We start from the raw sequence: 25,281 nt of genomic DNA on the forward strand, positions 1-25,281 counted from the left end.
CATTTTACATTTTTTTTTCATAGATTTTTCTGATGGTCTGAATTTTTTACCAGGTTGCTTTCTGTCAGAATTTGGTGCATGGGTTGTTTCATTGGTAATACAGTAAGCATTTTGTTGATCCTATGGAACAAAAAGAGAAAGAAAAAACACTTTAGAAAATATATTCTGAATATATGTTATAGTGACAGAAGTGAAGGTGAAAGGTTAGGAAGATGCTGTATTTTGCCATTTACCAGATCAATACTCCCTCTATTCTGATGAGATATTACTTCCTTTCAAAGAAGTAATAATGTACTGATAGTTTGGAAAAAGCTGGGTTGCATTATGTCGCGCATTCCTAAATAGACCACTTTTTGCAGTAAGATCTTTGGGCACCCACAGATCAGCGTAGAATGTCCTGCAAAATTACTGAGTTTCTTCAATTTTTGTTCTACGCAGGCACCGTGGTACCCTAACTCTGCATTTAAAAAAATTATTTGACTTGAAATCTTATGAAGTAAATATCTCAACTTGGATAAAAGCTGAGATAACTTAATAGAGTTCTTGGATTCAAGTAGTTTTCTCAATGTTTCTTCTTATGTGCCTATGCTAAAATAAATCTCCCTTCTGTGCAATGTACTTCATTCTGATTTCTTTTTAAAACTCCCCTGTGTCAACATGTTGGGGGAGGTGAGGAGGACTGTGGGGGATGAACGGATAGGAAGGGCAATTCAGGAGAGGGAGACAACAACTAGAACTGCAGTTTGTAGATTTTGATGCTACTGAGAAAATAAAGATATCGAGTGTAAGTGTCTGCCATGGTTATCGGTTTTGACATATTCTGAGGAGGCAGGATTAGAAGCTCAGCAAGGAGTAAGATATTCCTGATCTTACCCAAATATGATGGCAGGTATCTGGCACCTGGAAAAAGTTATTTTAATCATCTAATGTGGTTGTATTATAATGCATTTCATCATACTGAATTCTTTTATATAATGTCTGGGTTTGGGTAGGGCTGCCCTAACAGTAATTTCAGTACAGGAGTGAATTGGGTGTGTGTAAGTGTAAAACATCTGGATCTGTTGCACTGACATGGTTGCCCAGGGCAGGGGGAGACCTAGAAACCTTCCTCCACAGATGTGGGGCTGCAAGAGGTTTCAGTGCTCACTAGAGTGATTCCTGGAAGAGTTTTACAGAAGAGCCCGTTTGTCCAGTACTTTGATTAGATCTCCTCTGCTTTGGCATGACACTGCTACTGCAGCCCTTGTGGTTTGATAGTCTTGATTAAAGTATATTTGTGGCCTTTTGCAGGTAGGTGAGTGTTCGCATATTGTCAGTTAGAAATTGTGTGCCTGTAGTTGTTGCAACACAATTTGAATAAATAAAACTTTTTGGTATGGGTATATTAAGTAGCAGCAAGCTCCCATATGCTGATTCTCTGTAGTGTTTCTGTGAGCCATCTATTATTGACATCTCTGTGGTTGAGGAATGAATATGTAGCTTTCTAGACAGGATTTTAGTCAAATCCAGGGGATTGTGGAGAAGTTACGAGGAGCATGAGGACAGCACTGCCATTGTACCTTATTCTGAGTGTGTTAATTCATCAAAGAGCAGTATCCTGTCTGTCTTCAAGGATTTTTATAAAAAGCTGGGTTTCATCGGAGTAACAGAGGGTACACAGATACCTAAACATTTCTATCTGTATGTGAATAAGTTAGAGGATTGCCAGGGCACAGTATTTAGAAATGCACCTAAGTGAACCTTAAAATGATGGAAGTTACTATGAAAATGAATTACTCCTGTGTCAAGGAAGACTATTTACTGTGGACTAGGATGCTAGAACTTAGATTGAGGATGCCTTAAAAAGAAAAGAAAGCACAATTTATTCAGTTATACTCAACTGTAGTGTCTCTTTATAGAGAAGTGCTTGGAGTGGATCAGTCAGAAAATCTGAATGTTCCTTGAAATGTTTGAGGAACACTTAATTAGGGGATTATATCCTCCAACACGAATTCAGAGATAGACTTCTTGTTAGCTGTGGACTTTGGCTGGAAAGTTGCCTAGAAGAAAAGTAAATCTGTCAGGCACTCTTTATCATTGTTATGAAAATGGTCCTAATCACCTTTCTTTTTAATAAAGATTTCATTTATGTGGTCAGGGTGAAAACATCAAAGCAGTTTAGTAAACTGCAAGGAGGATTTTCAAATACCTACTTCTGTGTTCCAGTGGATTTTAAGAATATCTGGGTGCAAGTATGGTACCAACTGAATTTACAGTTGCAAGGCTATGCTGTAGAAGACTGAATGGACTACTTTAAAAATAAAATGAAATTGAAGAGGGGGAAATAAATCCCATAGTTGTTTTGCGGCAAGGTAAGGTATCAGTCTAGTTCTGGAAAGCAGCTATTTGGTACTCCCTGCTCGTGTTTACTGGGCATTAGAACTATTGTCTGAGTTCAAACGTTTACCTCACACCTTCTTCATATTTGTCTCAAAATAAATGATTCTTAGAAATTTAATTTTGGCTATATATTTGCAAATAGCAGAATTTCCTCTTGCTTTTCTCAGGTAGTCTTTGTAAAACTGAGGAGAATCCAAAACCATGCAGAGGTATTTAAAAAAAAAAAAAAAAAAAACACAACTCTCTCTAGAAAGCCCAGGAAAGTACAACTGTGTATGTGTGTGCTAGTCATGGAAGAAGGATGTGATCTTAGTCTATGCTGAGTTGTTGATTTGTTACAGAAAGCGATTTTATAATGTTCCTTGTTATGTAGACCTAAAGTGTAATTTAGTACCAGGTAATTTTTTACAATGCTGTTTTATAATTAAACCTATGTAGAAATGTTGCTAGGAGTATTCTCAACCTTATGGCTAAACCACTTTTAATTAGTAATAAGGCTCTTTTTTCCAAAGAACTGAAGTAACAAAAGACCATGAATGTTTGTTTTTAGATGTGACCTGTTGCTTGTTTTAATATTTTTATGCAGCTTCTTTTCATCTTTCTACCTTTTGTGTTTTGATAGGCTGAATGTCTTTTTTGGTATGTTTTCTTAATGCTATAAAATAGGAAAACAATTAAAAAAACATTAATGCTTTAATTTTGTATGTTTTGCTGTCTCTTTTTCTCCAGACTGTAAGTCTATTTTCCCCTTTTTAAATAGTTGGACAAAAAGCAATTACTAGACATACTGATAACAGCAAATAAGAGAACATTTTGCACCTTAGAGGATCTGTTATCAGACAGCAATTTTCCACTTCGTTGACTCACAACTGTTTTATTTTCTGCAGTAACCTCAAAATACCAAGTAGTGGTTTTAGACGGAATTCATCAAAACTTCCATTATTTTTTTAATTAGATATAAATGCTTAGTTTAATTGAAAGAGTACAGTGGTATAGGATCAGTAGAAATTGCTGGAGCAGACACCTTCCTGAAATGAAAGTTGGAGAAGGCAGTAGGATGATTTGTGAACACTGCTTTTTATTCAAGCCCTTAGTTTTTTGGAACTTTTTTTTAGGAGAATGGATATCCCATATAAGGAGACAGATTTCCCCATAAGAGTCCTTAGAGAACAAAATTTTAAAATGACACAAAAAGCCTTTAATATAAATTATTGCCACATAGCAACACAGGGCATGTACAGGAAGAGCAGAAAGACAGAAATGGTCCCTTTGATCAAAGGAGACTTAATCAGAGAAGCATTTAGAAGAAGACTTGATCAGGAAAGCCAGTTTCAAAAATCCTTAATGAAGGTGAAATTTGCTGAGATTAAGGGCATTACAGAAGGAACTGGGAGATACGGTAGGTAACCTAAAGATGGGTAAGGTGAAAACCTGCAATTCAGAATTTATTTGCAAAATAAAATGATAGGGTAGGAATGGAATAAATAAAAATTTCAGAGAAAATGGAGAATCAGAAAGTGAAAAATAAAAGCAGAAATTGAATAAAGATTCAGTGGCTCTGGAAGGCATTGAGAAGGGAGATATTAGTAATACCTTCTATATGCTCTTTACTTCTGTCTGAAAATATAATGGTCATCAGTGCAGCACATGGGATTCTATACCACCTCTCACTTTTGACTAAAACAACAGTTTTTAGATTGCAGTCCTTTCCCTAGAAGGATTTTGACGGAGACGTTCTGGTCATGTTCTGAGAAGGTATGAAATCTAACTGTTTCAAGACCTATTGTAGACCAAGAGGGAGAGAAGAGCTTGATATTATTATGTGCTATGGAACAGCAAATACAAAACAGAGATACGTTTGAAAGGAATGTCCTAATTTTTAAATACTGAAGACAATAGGTCATCGTAATGGAGATAAACAGCATTTTTATGGGATTTAATGGGATAAGCATTTTCAGGAGATGGTGTTATGGAAAGCAATCTGGAAATACAGTCTGAGTCTGATACAGCATGATAATATAGGATGGCAAGCTATTATGTCCGGAAAAAGAAAATAAGAAAAGGGGAGGGAGAAGGCTGAGGAGAGAAAAAACTGTAGACCGAGTGAGACTGAACAAATAATATGAGGAAGAGGAAAGTGTGGCTAGAGTCACAGGGAGTGGGGGAAGGAAAATTGTAGCACTGCTGAGAATTTGAATGTAAAGAAAATGAGAGAAGAGAAGTAAAAACATACTTTAAGGCTAAGAGCATATGGGGAGAAGGGAGGAAGGTATATATAGAATAATACAGGAGCGGATTGTGGGAGGTCTGAAATGAGACTTTTGCCAGCTTTCTCCCCAACAGCAACCTCTTGTGTCATAAATTCACTAGGCGTGGTGGGAGAGATTTAAAAAAAAAAAAAATTAAAAAAAGAAAATGCAAGGAAGATGGTAACTGTTCAGGTGAGGAGCACAGTATCACTCTCCATCAAAGGACCAGGATGTCTTCTGTTTTGAGGAAGGCAGAAGAAGGCAGAGTGTGAAGCACTGAGGATCACTTGGGGAGCTAGATAAGTAGATAATAAAAATTTGGTATGTTTAGAGTGGAGGAAATTACAGTAATGGGGCTTCAGCTGATAAAAATAAACTTTCTGTCCTGAACTTGCTGGAGAGTTCACGGCAAGGAGAGGAGTGAGTTAAGATGACAGAAACTCCTCTCTTATTAATTAAACAATGAAGATTTTTAATGTATGTAGCTGTTACTGCAGCTGGTGATAACTTAACAATTTTCTGTCACAAAAGAAAGGGTTTTATGGGAAATCAGGAACAAAGGATCTAGCAATTGCACAAAGTCTTTTACTGAACTGCTGATGAAAAATACCTAAGGACATATTTTCCATAATATTTAATTTTTTGGGATGCAGTGGGTAAGAGGAATTAATTCTGTTGGTGAAAACTTTTCACTTTGATCCTAAGATATGCTGGCAAAACAAAAAGCGGGGGGGGGGGGGGGGGGGGGGGGGGGGGGGAAGCGGATACAACATCATCAAAGGTCATTTTAAAGAAAAATCAGTAAAAAAACCTACAACAAAGCCCATAGCTAGCATTATCTGTTTCTCCAAAGATTTTTAAAGGTCATTAATACATTTAGATAATGGACTTGTCCCTTCAGTATGTCAGGATGGATAGAAATTGCTTGTGAGAAGATATCTGAAAAGCTAGAGAAGTTGTTAAAAGAACAACTATTGTTTTTTACTATTGTTAATGCAGACAAATAATGCAGCATGTCCAATTTTGTGTACAGTAAAATTGTACAAGGTTCTAATAATTAACTCTTTTATTAGATGATTTATCTAATGAAATTATGACAGGAGGGCATATTCCCTCTCCTTGAAAGGAATCAAAAGTAGGTGTAAAATCTTGAAAAGAATGAGACTGACCAATTTAACCAATAAATATTGACATGTTGCCTTTGACCTCCAGATAAATTTGATAAATTGCCTCCTTTTTTATGTCTCTATTAAGTGTCATCATACAAAACAAAGGAATCCTTCTCTGCACATATAAACCATGTACCTGTTTGGGTCACAACAAGTATGAGGTCTTTTTGGGGAGCATGTATGTTGCTATTTGATTAGAAATACTTTGCATTTGCACTAAATTAGAAAAAAAAATTATTTCAGTGTCTGCAGTTCTGAATTTTTTCAGTCTATATTCATTCATTAAGCCACTTGTCCATTTTTTAATCAATGGATTTATAAGAAATCAGAACTCTGGCAAATCTGTAATAGACTCAGAATGTCAATGGTAAAAGAGGAAAGAATGTGCTTTGGGGAGAAACTTTGCTTGGGTCAGGAGAAGACGACAAGACAGAATCTCAGAGGAAACACTTCCCCCTCACCCTAGACATGGTATCTGTTTCCAAACAATATTCGTAACATTTTCTAATGGTGATGCTTCACCCTGGAAATTCGGCAGGAGCGCTCTTCTTGTCCCCCTGTATGTATGATCTCTGTCTAGAAGTCCAGATACTCTGGGTGGAAATAACATAAGTATCGTCAGGATTGATGGAAAAGTCTCTTCAGAAAAGCTTTTTATTGCATGTTGAATTCTCCTGTTGCAGAAGTTTCCTTTGTGCAGAATAAAAAACTGTCATCCTTCATCTACTAGCACTTAGAATAATAGCATGCTTCCTTTCTTCAATCCCTGTGATGAGAATGTAGGATGCTAAAATATGAGACATGCTGAAGTGTGGCAGTGGAGAAACAGCAATTCAGATTGTTTGGAGAGAGGAATATTTAGCTGAGTAGAACAGTTCTGACTTGAACAGAGGACACATCTTCAGTAGGCAAGAATATGATTTGAATATTGGTAATATTGAATGACCAAATGTTTCTTTTTCTGAATATAAACAACTATATTGACAATGCACGTGATGCTTGCTTTTTCAAAAGTATTCTGTTGTTTGCAGAAACCACAGTAATGGTACAATTACTTCATACTCCATATGATTGCTCTCTTGTTGCATGGAAAAGGTTAGAACAAAACACCCCACACTATTTTTCTTATTTGTAGTTTGTAGATTCCTGTTTGAGAATAAGCTATAAGTGGATACTGTGTCTCATTAATGAGTGGCATTTCTTCTCTTCAGAAATGAATCTTTTACATTTTAAGGTTCTTTCTTTAAAAGATTAAATATTTGCTTAGTTTTAGAAACAATTGTTTTATTTTGCAAATTTTGAGTTTTTGAATTTACTCTCTCCAGAACTGATATTTCAGTTCTAGTTTTTTAAATGCTCTTTCAAGCATATACCTAATTAAAGTATTCTGCATCGTTTCCTCCTTTTCCAGGGATACAGATTCGGTCTTTTTTGTGTGATGGGGGTGGGTGGGGGAGGAGTGGTTGAAGTGTGAGTGGATCTAGTACAAATAGATGGAGAAGGTAGCAGGTGGGAGAATGGGGAGACATAGAGCTTGAGGTCTCTTTCTTAAAGAACTTACAAGTAGCTTGTGTGAGGCTAATAAGCTCATGTTTTGAAGAAAAGGCAAGTAATTTAAAATGTTTTTAGAGTAGTGTTTGAGCATGATTGTGCTCTGCTCTGTGAAGCCCTCTTACAAGGAGGAGTATTTAGAGGAGAAACAGAAATCAGTTCTGCTTCTCGTGTTTACTTGCATAAAGGTGTAGCAAGAGGTAATCTCTGGTGTCTGCCTGCCTTCGTGGAGCGCATCAGGTGAGATCAGTGCTGAAACCAGAGTGCTCTCCTTGAAGGGAAGGCCAGATGCTGAAAAAATACTGGAGATTCAAATGCTAAAGTATGGTAACAGCAAACAAACAAAACCTTTGAGTTTAGATCATTTCAAGCAAAAGTATTTCTAAACGTATGCTGAGAAGGTCTGCAGCTGCCTAGAAAACCTGTAGCTAATCATCTGTTCCTATGCAGCCTGCAAGTTTGTAGTAAGTAGATAGGGATTTACCAGCATTCAGAAGAACCTGGGAAAATACTAGCTTGTGACCCTCAGCCACTTCTCTGGGCTGCTATATTCAAATTATTTGGCACTAATTCCTAAGTCACTGTGCCATATCATTTTGTTTTGTACAAGTTATCCCTCCCAGCTTCTGAGGGATAACTCAGAACTCGTAACTTCTGTTCCTCACGCTGTGTCATTTTTCTCATCTCATTTGCCAGAGGAATGGGACTGATGAGAGATCCAACGCTTCAGATACGGGAGGAAAAACAGTCAGTTACGGATCTTTCACCTTGTTTTCTTCTTTCCCAGCCTAGTCTTTGTTCTGCAAGGCCAAAAAGTTCCTCAGTTAAATTTTTATCTGGTATTACCAGCCAAAATAGATGTAGCTATTTTTCCCAGTTTCCTCATTCAGTCTTTCTTTCTGGGTTAGGTTTTTACTTAGTGTTTTTCTTATTGCAGGCATTGTTCTAGCCTCTTCTTTCAGAATTCTCAGGGTTATCAGAAAAACAGCAATAAAACTGTTTTACCAGACATTATAACTACACTGATGCTAACATGTTTTCTAAAAGTATTTCAGGTATTGTTTTTCTCTCCTCCCAAAGAGGATTGGGATTCATCTCATACATTTACTTGTCAATCTCTGATTCCTGGGATCAGACACAGATCCATTCCCAGCTATCTTAATGATGTAATCAGAACTTTGTGAACTTTTTCTGAAAATAAGTAAGCTGAAGAATCTGATTCCTTGTAAACACTGTAGAAGGGGAGATGGATCAAGCAGGATTGGGGGGGGAGGGGGAGAAAAAGGAGGGATTCAGTCATATGTGCAGTTAGCTTGAACTTTGTTTTGGGAAAGGAAAGAAGATGATAAACGGATTATCATTCTGAATGACTATTTTCATTATAGCTAAGGGATGAAAACCCATAGTGGTGACAGAGAAGAGGGAATCTCTTTAGATGAGACTAGTGCTGATGGTGATATTTTCAGTGTTTTCTGTTCTGTTGTCAACTGCTGCAGGAAATTCAGGCTTACTGCATCTTCCAGAAGTTTTTGTGTCACTGGTTGTATAGAAGGTTGCATCAGTTTTGCAGAATGCTGCAGACTCTCAGTGTTTTAATGGTTTCAAAAAGCAGCTGGACAAATTCAGGGAAGAAGAACCCATTAAGAGCAATTAAATATGAAGACATTTTGTCTGGCTTTAGAAACCTCTGAACCACAAATCACTGGAGGTTGGGAGGGTATTCTTGGGAGGAGAAGGCTTAAAATAATGATAGAAAAGTGAATGAAGTTACTCTTAGCAGTAACTTCAACAGCAACATTTAAGAAGTTAAATGTTACTGCTGAATTGTATGATAGCCTGCCCCCTCCCTCCAGGATCACCTGCTCGGAGTCATGTTTCCTTTTAGTGACATAGTGTTTACCTTTTGGAAAGGAAGGATGATTTTCTAATTAAATGCAATCATTGGATGTTGTCTAGAGCAGAATTACTCTGTGGAGCTATACAGGAATTTCAGTACACTTTATCCTGTTCTCTCTCTCTCTGAAATCCATAAAAATATAATAACATAAATGAAATCATCCATCTAGTTCATAATGGAGCATTATAATCCTGTCTCAATTCTGTTTCTGATCTCAGAATCTAGGCAAACAGAGCCCTCTATCTGTCTGCAACTTGTAAATAAGTTCTGCAGAAAAGCTTGTCTTGAAGGCACTTCCACTTCACTCAGAAAATATGTCTTTCGGAGGAATGTCAGCCTTTTTCTTTCCTAAACTTTCTTCCCTGTGCATTGATGTCATATGAATTCCTTGGGAATCTCTCCTTGATCACAGTGGCTGTAACACTGGTTTTTCTAGAAAGAGAACATGTAGGTACTCCTTGCTGGTGAATTTTTCTGACCTGGGCTTTAAGTAAAGAGAAAACTGAAGCAAACAGATGATGAATGTCACTACTGAGTTCAAGACAAACCCAGATGAGTGATGCTACAGGAAGGCAACTAGTCTTGAACTGAGAATGAATATTAAGTGCTGCCTTGGAAAAATAATACAAAATAAAAATGGCTCTAAAGGAACACAATTGATATTTTGGATTTTTTAAAATGCTACTGTTCAGTAGTTTTGCTAATTCTGGTATTTTATGTAGACGTAACTGCGAATTCATTTGGCATCTTTCCATGTTCCTTGTTGACTAACCTCTCTAAACCCTGATTTTTATCTTTTCCTGGGAGTCTAGTTTTATTTATATATTCTTAGTCTTACAGCCTGTACATACAAACTGGGAGATGTTGTGTGTGTCTTGAGGTATTTTGGTGATTCAAGTTCAGGGAGCAAGTACTAGTGGTAGGACTTTGCTTTGTTATTTGGCTGGAACACAGTGAATCACTGAGTATTGGAGCACTGTCTTGAAGCTCTGCTCCGTTCCATGGTGACTCATCTGTTCTGGCTGTGAAAAAAAGTGGTCGACAGTTCTGTGATTATTGGGAAGAATGTGATCTGCCATGTCAACAAAGGATTACTTTGTCATAAGTGGAACAAAGTTTCCTGTCTCTGTATTGTGTCAGTCAAGTGTGAGATGAACAGCAATTCGTTGGTCTGGGTTATCAAACCGATCTAAATCCAGAAGCGTACCTCTGCTCCTGAGTTACTGTGGTAGACTTTGCTTTTAGAAACAGAGAATGAAGGGTGAGTGGCCATGTGTAAGAAGATCTAAGGCGTGGATCTTATAAAGCCAAGTTACTCAAAATCCTTGGTATAGAAACTCCCACTCATTTAAATGGAAGTAAATAAAGTAGGGTTTTCTATTTTATTCTTTTCACCCCATGCATATTGCACAGACTGCAGAGTTCTCTAAGGGGCTTGGGGAGGGCTGAAACACATTGTTAGTCTGAGGATTCTCTTTGAATTTTAGGCCTGAAAAGTGTTTATTGGAGGCCAGTCACACAGTGAAGGCACTAAACAGGTTTAAAAATGATGGAGAGGCATAGCTATCATTCTGTGAAATCTTAAGAGAAATTGAGAAGTAGACTATATCTACCAGTTGATACAGAATCAGATATTTAATTACCACGTTAAACAATTAAATGTAGCCTGGAGTTCCTAAAGTGGATGTGTTTGTGTTTAAGAAAAGGATCAAATGTAATGTCAAAAGCAGATTAAAAAGAGGGAAGTTTTCCACAAAACTTCTTATCATAGAATGTTTTGGGTTGAAAGGGACCTTAAAGATAATCTAGTTCCAACCCCCCTGCCATGGACAGGGACACCTTCCACTAGACCAGGTTGCTCAAAGCCCCATCCAGCCTGGCCTTGAACACTTCCAGAGAGGGGGCATCCACAACCTCTCTGGGCAACCTGTTCCAGTGCCTCACCACCCTCACAGTAAAGAATTTCTTCCTTACATCTAATCTAAATCTGCCCTCCTTCAGTTTAAAACTGTTACTCCTTGTCCTATCACTACATGCCCTTGTAAAAAGTCCCTCTCCAGCTTTCTTGTAGGCCCCCTTTAGGTACTGGAAGGCTGCTATAAGGTCTCCCTGGAGCCTTCTCTTCTCCAGGCTGAACAACCCCAACTGTCCTCATAGGGGAGGTTCTCCAGCTCCCTGATCATCTTTGTGGCCCTCCTCTGGACCTGCTTGAGCAGGTCCATGTCCTTCTTATGTTGGGGGCCCCAGAGCTGAATGCAGTACTCCAGGTGGGGTCTCATGAGAGCAGAGTAGAGGGGGAGAATCACCTGCCTCGACCTGCTGGCCACGCTTCTTTTGATGCAGCGCAGGATACGGTTGGCTTTCTGGGCTGCAAGCGCACATTGCCAGGTCATGTTGAGCTTCTCGTCAACCAACACCCCCAAGTCCTTCTCCTCAGGGCTGCTCTCAATCCACTCATTGCCCAGCCTGTATTTGTGCTTCTGCAAGGCATCAAGCACAAATTAGACCTTCCAGAAAATGAGTTCATATTCTCTACTTTTCCCTGACATTGATTGTGAAGAGACCTTTTTAGGCTCCCTGTCTGTCAGAGCAGGCCTTCAATGGCTACGGTCTGTCTCCCGAGGAGTAAATTTCTTTTTTAATGTTGGGAGTTCTTCCAAGCAGACCAGTACTTAAGTACCCTTAATTAATTCACATAATCTTCCCGTGTTAGTATTCATTCTCCTGTACACTTGAGAGACAGATTTCTTTTTTGGTTAAGCAGAGTACTGGAAAGAGTATTGATAATTTCAAGGTAGGTTATTTATGCCTGCCCATTTTGAGATCTGCTAGGTGACTGCAAGGCCACGATCATAGGTTTATGAAATTGCCTACATCATTGTCTTCATGCCTTAGAACTATCTTTGTCTTTCTGTGGGTGTAATTTACTTCACTTTTGATATCTCCAATTAAAAAATGATCCTGTTTATGGAAATTCCATTGTAATAGATAACTGGACCTTAAGACAATGTGTAAGAAAGCTGTAAAGTGTTTTTTGAAAATGTTACTTTAAATAAGAAGGTAGAGAAATTCAGATTACACTGGAGAGGAATCATGTATTCAGAAAAGATGCGAAGTAGCATACAGGGTATAAATTTAAGCAGTCCTTAATGTTCTCTGAAGTGATAGAAAATTGTTGTTAATTGTGTTGTGAGGGGGGAAAAACACATCTTTGATCTAGGAAAATAAATCTGAATTGATGTGCATTAGACAGTGTCATATGGAAGAATTGTAAATGTGGGGTGGCATTAAATATTTTTAATGATTTTAATGATTTAATGATTGGAAGTGAAAGTGTATATTGATATTCTAAAATAGAAGATAAATTTTGTATGCTGAATGGTAGAAATTCAGAAGTACCAAAAAAGATTATGGAGAATTAAGATAGCAGGTGGAATTTCATATGGTATGTTGAGATTTTTAAATGAAAGTATTTGAAACTATTTGTGTCTACCGTCTCATGTATACATAGCTGATGGTGTTCAGGAAACTGACCTGAGTATCAGAAAAAGTGGAGAGTATGAAGAAAAAGTTAGAAGCCCAAACAGTATTTAGTTTAATAAAGAACAATATAGAAGCCTATACTGGAAAGCATGGTCTTACATAAAAGATAAGTATAGTTCAACTTGACATTTTGCTAGAATCTAGTCATCCTCCTCTCAAACGTAGAACAGCAGAATGAAATTGCACATAAATGATAAAAGCATATCCAAGAACTATTTGCAGAGGAGACAGACAGGAAGGAGGGTGAATCAACACATACCATGTATATGGGTTAGAAAGGGATTCTGCTGACTTTTAGTACAAGAGTAAGGGGGTATCCACTCACACCGAGGAGCAGCAATTATAATGTAAAATTAATTTGTGGAACTCAACTTAGCAAGGTATCTTTAAATAAGCGCTCCCTAGAGTCTTGCGAAAGGATGTCAGATTAACAGAGGAGGAGAAAATCCCCATACTATGGCACTGGTTAATTGGCCCTCTTCTTCTGTCTTCTCTTCCCTCCTCCTTCAGGCTATCAGCTAACTGCATGAGCAATGGAGTTTAGGAATAAACTGCCCCAGAGGAAAAGATTTTAAAACTACCAACTTTGAGAGGTTTCTTATAACCTTTCCTTGTAAGATAAGGTAATAGTCAGAACTGAGGAGAGACTAGTGGATTTAAAAACATTCAGGTTCCTGATTGAGGACAGTTGTGATGTTTCCGTTTGCAGTTTTTCAGTTAATTTTTCAGAAGTTAAACCATTGACAGAAGTAATTAAGTAACATCAGGTACAGCAGCAGTGATATAATGGGAAGAAGAAGAGGGATTAGTGAGGGAAAGAAAGCTGAGCTCTGGAGTAGATGAAGAAAGCTAAGTAAGGCAGTGCAGAATTAGCAGAGGAGATGGAGAGTGAAAGAAGTGTCCTATCGTTTGGCTTGTTTGTATTTTTTTTCTTTGTTTGTTTTGCCTTTAGAAATTGAAGGCTCTTAAACTCACTGGTATATATATTCACAGAGTGGGCTGAAAATTTACTGATGTACAGTTTTCTGTTAAGAAATGATGATTTGATGGAATTGAAATATGCTGTGGGAATGGTTGGTGGGCTGCCCAGCTGCTTTGCTTTGCTCTTGGCTGCTGGCCATCTTGTCTGCTCCCCCAGCTGCCTGTCATGTGGGCCTGCTGCCTTGTCTGTTGTATCCTATTTTTAAGTATTTGTACATTCTAACAAATAAAGCAGCAAATCACCAATTAGAACACCAATTAGTGATTACTACTAAACCAACTACAGTCTTAATTGGAAAATCATTTTCAGTAATATTTGATTGATATCTAACTAGCAACCATTAATCAATGATCTTGCATTTTGATACCTAAAACAATTAAACCTTTAAAAAATTAACACATCCTTATTTTAATATTTGATATGTTTGTAACAATACATAAAATATATACCCCAAAATATGCTATCCAGTAACATTTTTCACTTTCAGATGTTAATGACTAATGTAAAAATCGAGTCAAAATTGAAGCAACCAGTGAGGTTTTTTTTCCTAAAGCTAATACTCAGAATTTTGTTCCAAATGTGAGATTTTGTTCAGTTTGCAGTTTACAGAACAAACTGTTTTTATGCTAGAGCTAATGAAGCCTGGCTAATGACGGGCTGGTGTCTGTTGTCCTTTCACACCTCCTGGCCTTCCTTCTCCGACTTCTCTTTGTAAGCACACATGAACTGGAATTCCTCTAGTTTTCCTAGTGAAGCATCCTGAAAGACATCTTGTTTCCTATGACATCTCTGAGCAGGAAAGGCACATACTTGATTTAAATCTGTGCTAATGGGCTAAGTGTCTTTTCCTGAAGAGGAGAGATAATTAAACTCGATCTGCTTTCTCAAAGTAGTCCTTTGTTTGGGTGCTCTTTTCTCTATCCAGCAGGTATTTTCAGTGACATTTCTCAAGTTTTTAATCTTTGAGATGTCTTGCTTTCTATAAAATTCATTTGAAGGCAGCTGACAGATTCAAGAGTTATTCAGCTGGAAAGAACGACATATAAGTAGCAACAGCATTCTTAGGGAACTTGCTTAAAAATTCAACTTAAAATTTTTCCATTAAGCAGAGTTCCAGATTCAACTTGGTTCTAGTTACTGCCCAGCACAATGTGGCTTAAGATTCGAGGGAACAACCATAGGCAGTTTTGCCACTTAATTTTTGTGATTGTTTTCCTTTGTTTTTTACTGGTTTGCTTGTGTGTATTTGAATCACTTTGTAGTCATTCATGCCTTAGTATATTCAGCTTATCCACTCCCATTTTATGTGGAGTGCCTCAGGTAGAGCAGCTGTGTAATTAATGATATTAAGGCTTTTTTCCAACACAGTAGTGATTCTCCAGCAGTGAGAAACTCACAGGGAAATAATGGGGCTACTTGTAAACTCAGTGGGATTCCTGTCTTTGCTGGAAAGGGTTGGAAAAATGATGACTCAAGAATGTAAAATTCCATACTAGTAGTTCTATTTCATAAAATGTTTTGAAGATGATGGGTGTAAATAGTGATGATCACTTGCCATATAAAAGGCAGTAAAACATTTCAATAAACTGTCCAAATGTCATCTTCCAAAAAAGATGTTTTAGTAATATTTGTGTATATACATGAACAGACATTAATTTCTGTACTTTGATTGAAAACATTTGTGAAGGGATCTAATAATTTTTGTTAGGTCAGCATATCTAGCTGGAAAAAGAGAAAAGCCAAATCCTTTAATAGGTATGAAATAAGAGCAGTAGTTGTCAAAGAAAAACAGAGGTTGAGAAGAACTACTCTGTGTTTAATTTGCTTATGCTAATCAATATTGGGGCCCCACCTCAAGGGTATGGACAAAATAAGGAAGTGCCTACAGGACAGCATTATGGGGGAATCTGTCTTATCTTTCCTGGGAAATCAGCAGAAATGAGTGCCTTTCTGAAGTGCTTATGCACAAATGGATGTGACATGGGGGAAAAATGGGAGGAGTTAGAGGTCCACATGCAGTTGCAGGGCTGTGATCTCACTGGGGTCACAGAAATGCAGTGCGATAGCTCAGGCAACTGGAGGGCTGCAGTAGATGGGTACAGGCTCTTCAGGAAGGACAGGCTGGGAAGGTGAGGAGAGGGAGAAGCCCTTTATGAAAGAGCGGCTAGAATGCACGGAGCCCTGCTTCTGGGCAGTTGAGAAGCCAGTTGAGAGATTATAGATCAGGATTAGTGGATGACCAATGTGGGTGACATTGCGGTGGTTGTCTGCCACAGACTGCCTGGTCAAGAAGTAGTAGATGAGGCCTTCTTCCAGCAACCGGAAGAAGCATTGCATTTGCAGACACTGGTCCTAATAGTGGGCTTATCTATCCTGATATCTGCTGGCAGGGCAACACAACAGGGTACAAGCAATCGAGGAGGTTTCTGAAGTACATTCATGACAAGTTCCTGACACAATTGATGGAGGAGCCAACAAGGGGAGACGGTCTGCTCATCTCATTCTTGCAAACATGGAAGAACTGGTTGTGAGTGTGAAGGTTGAGGGCAACATTGGCTGCAGGGACTGTGAAGTGATGGAGTCCAGGATCCCGAGACGAGGGAACAAGACAAATAGTAGAATCAAAATCGTGGACTTCGGAGAGGAGACTTTGGCCTGTGCAGGGATCAGCTTGGAAGAATCCCTTGGACATGGCCCTGGAGAGAAGAGGGGTCCATGAAAGCTTGTTAATTTTCAAGAATAACTTTCTCTGAGCTCAAGAACAGTCCGTCCTGACTTGCAGGAAGTTAGGTAAAAAGGAAGGGAATCCTGCATGGATGAACAAGATGCTCCTGACAAAACTCAGGCAAAAAAAGGAAGCATACAAGAGGTAGAAGCAAGGAAAGATGACTCAGAAGGAATATAGAGACATCGTCCAAGCATTCAGGGATCGCATAAGGAAAGCCAAAGCCCACATGGACTTGAATTTGGCGGGGGATGTGAAGGGCAACAAGAAGAGCTTCTACAAGTATATTAGCAGCAAAAGGAAGATGAAAGAATATGTGAGTCTGCTGCTGAATGGGGCAGGTAACAAAGGATATGGAAAAGACCGAGGTACTTAATGCCTTCTTTGTCTTGGTCTTTACTGGTTGGACTTGCCTTCAGGATTCCAAGACCCTTGAGGCCAGTGGGAAAGTCTGGACCCAGGAAGACTTGCTCTTAGTAGAGGAGGATCAAGTTTGGGAACATTTAAACAGACTGGATATCTGCAAGTCCACGGAACCTGATGGGGTGCATCAATGAGTGCTGAGAGAGCTTGCCCATGTCACTGTGAGACTATTCTCAATTATCCTAGAAAGGTCATGGTGATGGGGGAAGGTTCCTGAGGCCTGGACGAAAGCAAATGCCACTCCTGTCTTCAAGAAGGAGGATCCAGGGAACTAGAGGCCAGTCAGCCTCGCCTCCATCCTTGGGAAGGTGATAGAGCAAATTTTCCTGGAAACTATTTCCAAACACACTCAGGGCAGGCAAATCAGCATGGATTTATGAAGGGGAAATTATGCTTGATGAACCTGATAGCCGTTTGCAACACAATGACTAGCTTGGTGGAGGGGGTAAGAGCCATGGATATTGTTTGTGTTTACTTTAGTAAGGCTTTCCACACTGTCTCCCATAATATACTCATAGACAAACTGATGAAGTACAGACTAGATAAGTGGTCAGTGTGGTAGATTGAAAACTGGCTAACCTGGGCTCAAAGGATTGTGATCAGCATCACAAAGTCCAGCTGGAGGCCAGCCACTAGTGGTGTACCCCAGGGGTTGATAGTGAGGCCAGTGTTCTTCAGCATCTTCAGTTAATGACCTGCATTATGGGATAGAGTGCACCTTCAGCAAGGTTGCAGAGAATATAAAACTAGGAAGAGACCACATAGTTGTGCAGCTGTTCAGAGGGACCTGAACAGCCTACAGGAGCCTCATGGAGTTCAACAAATGGAGATGGCAAGTCCTGTATCTGTGGAGGAATAACCCAGCGCACCAGCACAGGCTGGGGGCTGACTGGCTGGAAAGCAGCTTTGCAGAAAAGGCCCTGGGGATCCTGGTGGACAGGCTGACCATCAGCCAGCAGTGTGCTGTTGCAGCAAAGGCAGCCAACAGCATCCTGGGCTGCATAAGGCAGAGCATCACCATTAAGTTGAGGGAGGTGAGCTTTCTTCTCTACTGAGCCCTGGCGAGACATGTGTGGACTGCTGGGTCCAGTGCTGGGCTCCTGAGTAGAACAGAGACAGAGAGATACTGGAGCAAGTCCAGTAAAGGGCCATCAGGCTGATTAAGGGCTTGGAACACCTGTCATACAAGGAGAGGAGGCTGAGAGAGCTGGGGTTGTTCAGCCTGAAGAAGAGAAGGCTCAGGGGCATCTTATCAGGGTATACAAATACCTGATGCGGGAAATAATGAAGACAGAGCCAGACTCTTCTGAGCGGTGCCTAGTGAAAGAAGGAAAGGCAGCAGACACAAATTGAAAACACAAAATTCCTTTTAAACACAGGAAAAGCTTTTTTTTTTTTTTTTTTTTTTTTTTTTTTTTTAAAATTGTGAAGGTGATTGAACAGTGGAGGAGGTTGCCCAGAGAGTTGGTGGAGTTTCTTATCCTTGGAGGTAGTCAAAACCCAACTGGACATCGTCCTGGGAAGCCTGCTCTATTTGACCCTTCCTATTTGACCCTTCCTTGAGCAGAAGGTTGGACTAGATGATCTCCAGAGAGATCATCTCCATTTTTTGCGCAAACCCTGGGCAAGTTGGTCTAGTTATAAAGCATCCAGTCTCAAATATGGCTTTCTATTTGGGGTCAGGAGGGTTTTTTTAAATCATGTATCATACAAAATAAATTAGAAACTTTGTGATTGTTAACAGCATTCAGGGAATCTGTAGGGAGAGTATTAAATTTGGTTAGATGAATGGTCTCTATAAAATGTCTTTCAAGGTGAATTTAGTCTTTGTGTGTTGCACAACACCTTTGCTCACTTGATTTGTTTCAGAAAAATAGTTTTCTGTTAAAATACTTAAATTATTGAAAATATTTGTATCAAGTGGAAAATGAAGATGTTTACATCAAGTGAAATTTTATAAGCTTCAGTGGAAGGCACATAAGTCAGACACCCATAGCAACGATCACTATTTAGATATTTGCTTGGCTGTTTGTTCTTATGACAAATTTGAGGAGGTACACTAGTTGATCAGTATTCCATTTTACGAAGGACCTAAATTTACTTATAGATAAAGGAATACTCAGTTTACAAAACTGCATATATTCCATCATTAATGAAGAGGTTTTGAGTTATTTAATGTTGCTTTATCATTTTGTCTTTCATATTAAAGTGCTCCCTATAAAACGATTGTGGCACAGTGTATTACTCAAGGGGTTTTGAAATTATTAATGTACCTTGAATTAGTTACTGTATGTGGTTTTTGATAATTCACTAGCAGTCTTGTCTTGATGTACCCTGTCCTTCCCTGTGTGACAGGAAGCTTTTTTACAGATAGTGCTGGAAAGCTGCTTGGTGGACAGTGGTGGAACTAGGCTCCCTCTTCAGCCTGTTTAAGGAGGTTTTGCCATATGTGTCTTAGTCCATGAGTGAAAATGGTGGAACAGCAGTGTTTCAAAGAAGTTGAAAGAGTAGTGTTCATTCAGAAGGGAGCTATAGGGAATAGAGAAATGCAGCACTGATAGGGAGTTGCAAAGGCTATGGACAAATGTACTGTCTTTCCTAAAGAGATGAGAAGGGAGCAGGATGGGGAGGAGAGTGTAGTAATTTCAAAGATAGGTACCACTTACAAGGAAAAAAAATTATTTTTTTTTTTTTTTACTTTGTGGATGGTGTGGGATTTTTGTTTATTTGGGTTTTATTTGGTTTGTTTTGTTTTTTCTGCTTCACCTTCTCAAGAACTGTTCTGTGAAAGCAAAAAAAAAGGAAAGTATTTTTTATGAATTAAGAAAGATATATTAGCCAGTTTTCTTCTACAAGGAGTAGGTGTATTTTGGCAATACTTACTCTCTGAAAAGATTAACTTCTTAAAGACAAGAAGAAATTACTTTGTAGTTATTTACCAAGATGTTACATTAATTAATCTGTTATATACGCCAGAATATATTTGTCACAGGAATAATGACTTGCATATTAATTGCTTTCACATGGCTGCTGGGATGCAGGCACACACCCAGTAACAATTTTTTTACTATTGTGATTATTGCTCAAGAAGCAGGGTCGTGCAAGCATGTTATATTTAACTGTATTTTAAAGATCCTATATAAACCTAATGATTTTTCAGGTACTGTAGAATTTCTCAAAGACCTTGAAGAAGCCAAAACGGATATTAATTTGTAATACAACCCTTACAGGGATCTTAGTATTTTTGCAGGTGTTGGGAATGTGTAGAACATGTAGATAGGTAGCTCTCTTTTTCATGTTTGTACAAATGTAAACAAATTTTATTTGAACACTCCCCTCTTTCTCCTGAACACTTATAATCTTTGTGACTGGAACTGCTAGAGCTTGTCAGCTCCCAAAGGCATATAGCTGTTTATGCACAAGAGCCTGAGTGGAATTTTTTTATGCGGTACGTATTCTCCAGGGAACTGGTATTATATATTGAGTAGTGTCAGGAGGAAGTATTAGGCACCATAGTGTCAAAACTTCATCTTTCATTTTTTCAGTAAAGAAATAAACATATTCAGGCATTTGAACACAAAAACTGTTCTTTTGCTTCAAACAGGTGGCTGAGAGACCCTGTGACCACAGGATGCGATGTGAACTGTAAAACCTTGTTTTCCTAGTTAGGTTTTCTGAAGAGCAGTGGCCCCCTGCCCACGTGTTCTGCAGCCTGGTGTGACGTGGGCTGGACTGCAGGTTCCACTGGAACTTGGGCAGCTGTGCAAGGGGCGTTCAGAGTCCTACTGGAAGCAATTTTAATATGTCATCAAAGACTTTTTGATTCCTGGCAGTAGTAAGCAAATGAAAAACAGTCACTGGTCTCATAAGGGTGCTGAACTTAATCTTTTTCCATAGTTTTCCTTCAGACTTCCATCAACCAACTGCATGGGGACTTTGTTTCTCCTGTTTTGTTTTTTATTTCGTAGTATGGTGGGATACACTCTGATTTCTGTCCAAATATTATCAACTTTTTAATGAAATAAAGGGATTATTTTACCTATGTCTGGCCCTGCCCCTTAGAGTCATAAAGAAGAAATGGTGTATTTGCCTACGTGTCTCACTGGTTAAGGACCTGCATGGAGAAGGCTGACAGGCAGGCTGTGATGTTATTTCATGTTTTTATCCATCTTGTACTGACCCATAGAAGTTAATTTCTCTTAAGTTGAACATTTATCTGTGGCTTAGGAGGTAATAAAGTATTGCCTTTTTTTTTTTTTTAATGTAGGTTGCCTGTTTAAATCTTTTATCTAGGATTTCACTCTTTTCTGTTTGAAAAGTCATTCTAGGTTTGATATGCATTTTGTTGGTAGCAGTGTAGGCTTAAAGAGCTTCTACTTAATTTGCTTACATTCCACTCTTTCACTTGTGCTAATGCAGTTGTTTATGGGGGGGGCCACACAGTGAACTTGGCTGGGAAACTGATCCAGTTAAAAATAATCCTTTTTTATCTGGATATTAATAACTCAGATCACTTCTGGCATCCAATTGGCTGTAGTACTCTACAAATGATTGTATCAGCAAAAATGAGAGGCAGTGTTAGGGAATGTTTCTGAATGAGCAATGCTATGAAACTATGGCAAAAACTGTTCCTTTTCATTTTTAAGTTGCAAGGTCCTGACTGGATGCTGCCCTGAAGCTGCTTTGACTCTTTAGTGTCTTTTTCTATTCTCTGACTTTCTAGAAGTGCCTGCCAAACAGATTTTCATTTGCAAGCATAACTTCTTTGTATATTCTTGTGTTTATAAAACACAAATTTGGAGTCGGTAACAGGGTCTCAACTGCTTGTGGCAGATAAGCATGTTACTGGTGAAAAATATCTGAACACAGATGTGGTAGCTATACGTTTCTAGAGTCAGTCTAAGATGGCCATTTGTAAGTCTGAATGTGAGTATGGCCACTTGTTACACAGGACAGGTGCATTTTTCTGACCCTGTGTTTATAGATAAAGTGTAACTGTGATGGTCTAGTCTGATATCTTTCTGCTGGAAGCACTGGCTGCATGCTTGAAGATGGAGAAAAAGGCTTTGTTGTGAACTTGGCCTGCAATGGCTAGACGATGTTGGGGATCTGTTTCCATCGGCTGCTTCAAAGAGACTATAAACCAGTTATTTGGGTTAATACAGAAGGCCTGTGAGATGGGTGGAGTTTTCCTTATTGGTTAATTTTTTTTTTTCCTTGATTGCTTAAAACAAGACCAAAAAGTCTTCAACATGTTTATTCATCTCAGTTACATGAAAAGGTACATACAGATATATTTTTGCCTTCTGAGTTACCTATCAGTAAAATACTGTGGCGTATACATTTTGTCACATATAATTGAAATGTTGCTCAGCATTAAGTAGTGCATGCAAGTAGCAGAATACACAATATAAATTTGACAGTCTTCTTAAATTGCATAAGCATGTAAAATGGAAAGAGGTATTTGAGCCATCTAGTGGTTGGTATGAAACATTTTAACATTTTTTGATAGTTTGTAGAAAATGTAAATGACATCAGCTTGGAAATAGCTTTTCTAATTTGTCAGCTTTTTAATAGCATGGCTGTAGAATAAAAAACCCCAGACATTCAACTTCAAATTTGAGGTACAGTCAGTTTTGGTTTGCAGCTTTTTTTTCAGTTTACTGTAGATTTTAGTGAAGAGAGAGATCTGATAACATAAAAATTACATTAGAAGTTAGTAGCCAAAGAATGAATTTTGTTAGCATGAGATGTTCAGAAATTGTGAGGGTTGTTAAGAAGTTCAAGGAAAGGATTGTGATAAGATAATTTTGTTTTCTACTTCTTACTGAAAAATGTTTGGAGGGGAAAAAAGTGAGCTTGTATTCTACCTCACCAGCTATTTATAGCAGGATTCTGAACAGCAGGGATTAAATTACAAAAGTAATCTTTACTGGAAAATATGGGACAGATTTTTTTGTGATGAACTTGTCCAAATAAAAGTAACAGAGGCAACTCTTACGATGTTAAGAAAAAGGACACTTTATAGATGAAAATTTCGTGTAATGATCCTGCTTGGTCCTGATGCGCATTAAGCTGTTCTAGCCTTTCATATTGACTGTTGCCAATAGGAACTTGGCTGCGCATTGAACTTGCTGGTATTCTGCAATACAGGCAGAAAAGTTAGTTACCAAAGTAATGAACTTTATGTACATCTCGCCTTGAATTATTTGTGGGAAAATACTGCATACATTGAAACATTGTAGTATCTTCCAGTCCTTGTGAAAGTCCCATCCAGGTTCAAATGCAGATTAAAAGATATTTTTTAATCTTTATTAAGACAAATCTAATAAACCATCAACAAGCAGTACTAATGATGTTACATATGGTTAGAGCTATAGTATTTCAGAACAGATAAATATGATCCACACTGACTTTTCAGAATTTGCACCTTTACATTTGAAGTAAAGTATTACAGAGTCTTAAATCTTGCCCTGTTTTTTATTGAGAAGACAGTGGCAGCTTAACAGATTTTTAAGGTCAATCTCAGATGCTTTGTAAGGCCAAATGAGAATGAGAGAAAAATGGGAAAACCAGTCACAGAACAAAGGACAGAGCAGTAATGGTTGATTTGTATTTTACTGGAGTGGGGACAACCTGAAAGCTTCATGTGAACTTGATATATTAATTACATTTGGACAAATCACCTGCATCTTGGTCCTGTTGTGCCTTAGAAGTTGATTATTATTAACCCTTAGGATCAAAATATCAGCTAGATTAATCTTCTGAATCTGTAACTTATTTGGCCTGTGAGTTCTAGTAGGTTTCAGAAGAGGAAATTAAATTCTCTGAAGAGATTTTAGTTGTCTGGCATATATTTGCTTGAATTTTGCAGTGTGGTGATGAAGGATTTTTGCTATTACTATTATTCTCAATCTTTACGATGATCTAGTCTTGATTGCAGTTGGTGGATCTCTGAGGTAACACTGGTCAGTTCTGTTACGTTCTGTTCTACAGCTGAGCCTAACCCAAACACAATAAAGGTTACTAGGTGTGCGCTGTATTTTGTAGGCTTCCATGTTGCACACGTGAAAATCTCTCTTACTTCTTCATTTAAAATGACTTTTAAATCAAGGCGTTATGTATGCTCAGTTTTTGAGCTTGCCTTCTTTCCTAGTCTGTTGTTGCCAGAGCATGATTGGAAAGCAGGAAATACATGGAGTATGGAATTAGAGATCTTTTATCTTTATGATGTCCATGTTGTGGTTTTGTTCAATTAAACAGGAATGCAGTTTTATGGTAGTATTAAAGTGTCATTTTTTTATTGTTTATGTACTTCCCCCTTTACTCCCCCGTTAACATCTTCCAGTGCTCTGATTGCTGTAGTATCTGGTCATACCACAGCGTTTTCTTGGAAGCTGTCCATTGCTGAAGCTATGATCCAACTGTATTCATGAAAGGATCTTTGGCATTTCCCCTGGTTTGAATTTGCATTTAGAAGATGCAAATGAGGTATAATGAAATAGTAATATTGGGTCCTGTTTCTGATTGAATGCTGCTCTTTGAATTGTGTTCTGGTTACCAGTTATTTTCTAGGAGAAATTTGGTTATACCTTTTATATTTGGATTGGGTTTAAGGCATAACTAGGATTCCTTTCATGGAATTCCATAGAAATTTGACTTGTTGAAGAAGTGCGTGCAAGTGGAAGAGGGATTATCTTGAACTACAGTCTTCGACAATGGAAATTCCATCTCTTGTCCATGTTTCAGGACTTTGTGTTCTTTGGGATGTATTCCTGGTCTCTCAAATCCAGAATTATACATAAGAAAAGCCTAAAAATGTGTCATAGGCAGCATGTACATGTTGTCTCCTCTAAATAATGGCATAGCTCTGCTAAATAGAAAACAACTATGCTGTGGCATAACTTTTAAAAAGAAAAAGCAATTTGTTTATTTTTCCTAATTTAGGAAATATGTAATAATTATTTGTAGAATTGGATAGTTAAACATTAATTAAACTTCGTTAGTAATGTCACTTTAGAAGCAAATAATACTTTTCTGTGAAAAGAAAATGGGGGGGAAATGAATTTCCAGAAAGAGAAAGATTCCGCCCCCGCGCCAAGTAGGAAAATAGAAAATAGAAATTTGATTAATGATGAAGAAATATGTTTGTCTTAGGTTTGAAGCTGATGGTACCTGTTGAAAGGTCCAAAGAATACTGTATTTTTGGTGTTTAGAAAAGTGAAATTTCCGTAAGCATATTTTCAGATTCAGATAATTAATGTTCTACTTCAGCCACTGAAATTAGAGTGTGTAGCTTTGTTTACTTTTATGTGAGTATAAATTATTATGACTATGAAATGGTGTTCGGTCATAAAGCATTT

General features: G+C 38.2%; 1 protein-coding gene across 8 annotated transcripts in view; it reads left to right on the top strand.

Annotated features, from left to right (window-relative positions):
- Positions 1-25,281, top strand: part of KDM6A (lysine demethylase 6A) — a 164,041-nt gene that overhangs the window by 53,839 nt on the left and 84,921 nt on the right. The window lies entirely within an intron of this gene.

This window comes from Gymnogyps californianus, chromosome 1 (genome assembly GCF_018139145.2).
Source record: "Gymnogyps californianus isolate 813 chromosome 1, ASM1813914v2, whole genome shotgun sequence".
Lineage (NCBI taxonomy): Eukaryota > Metazoa > Chordata > Aves > Accipitriformes > Cathartidae > Gymnogyps > Gymnogyps californianus.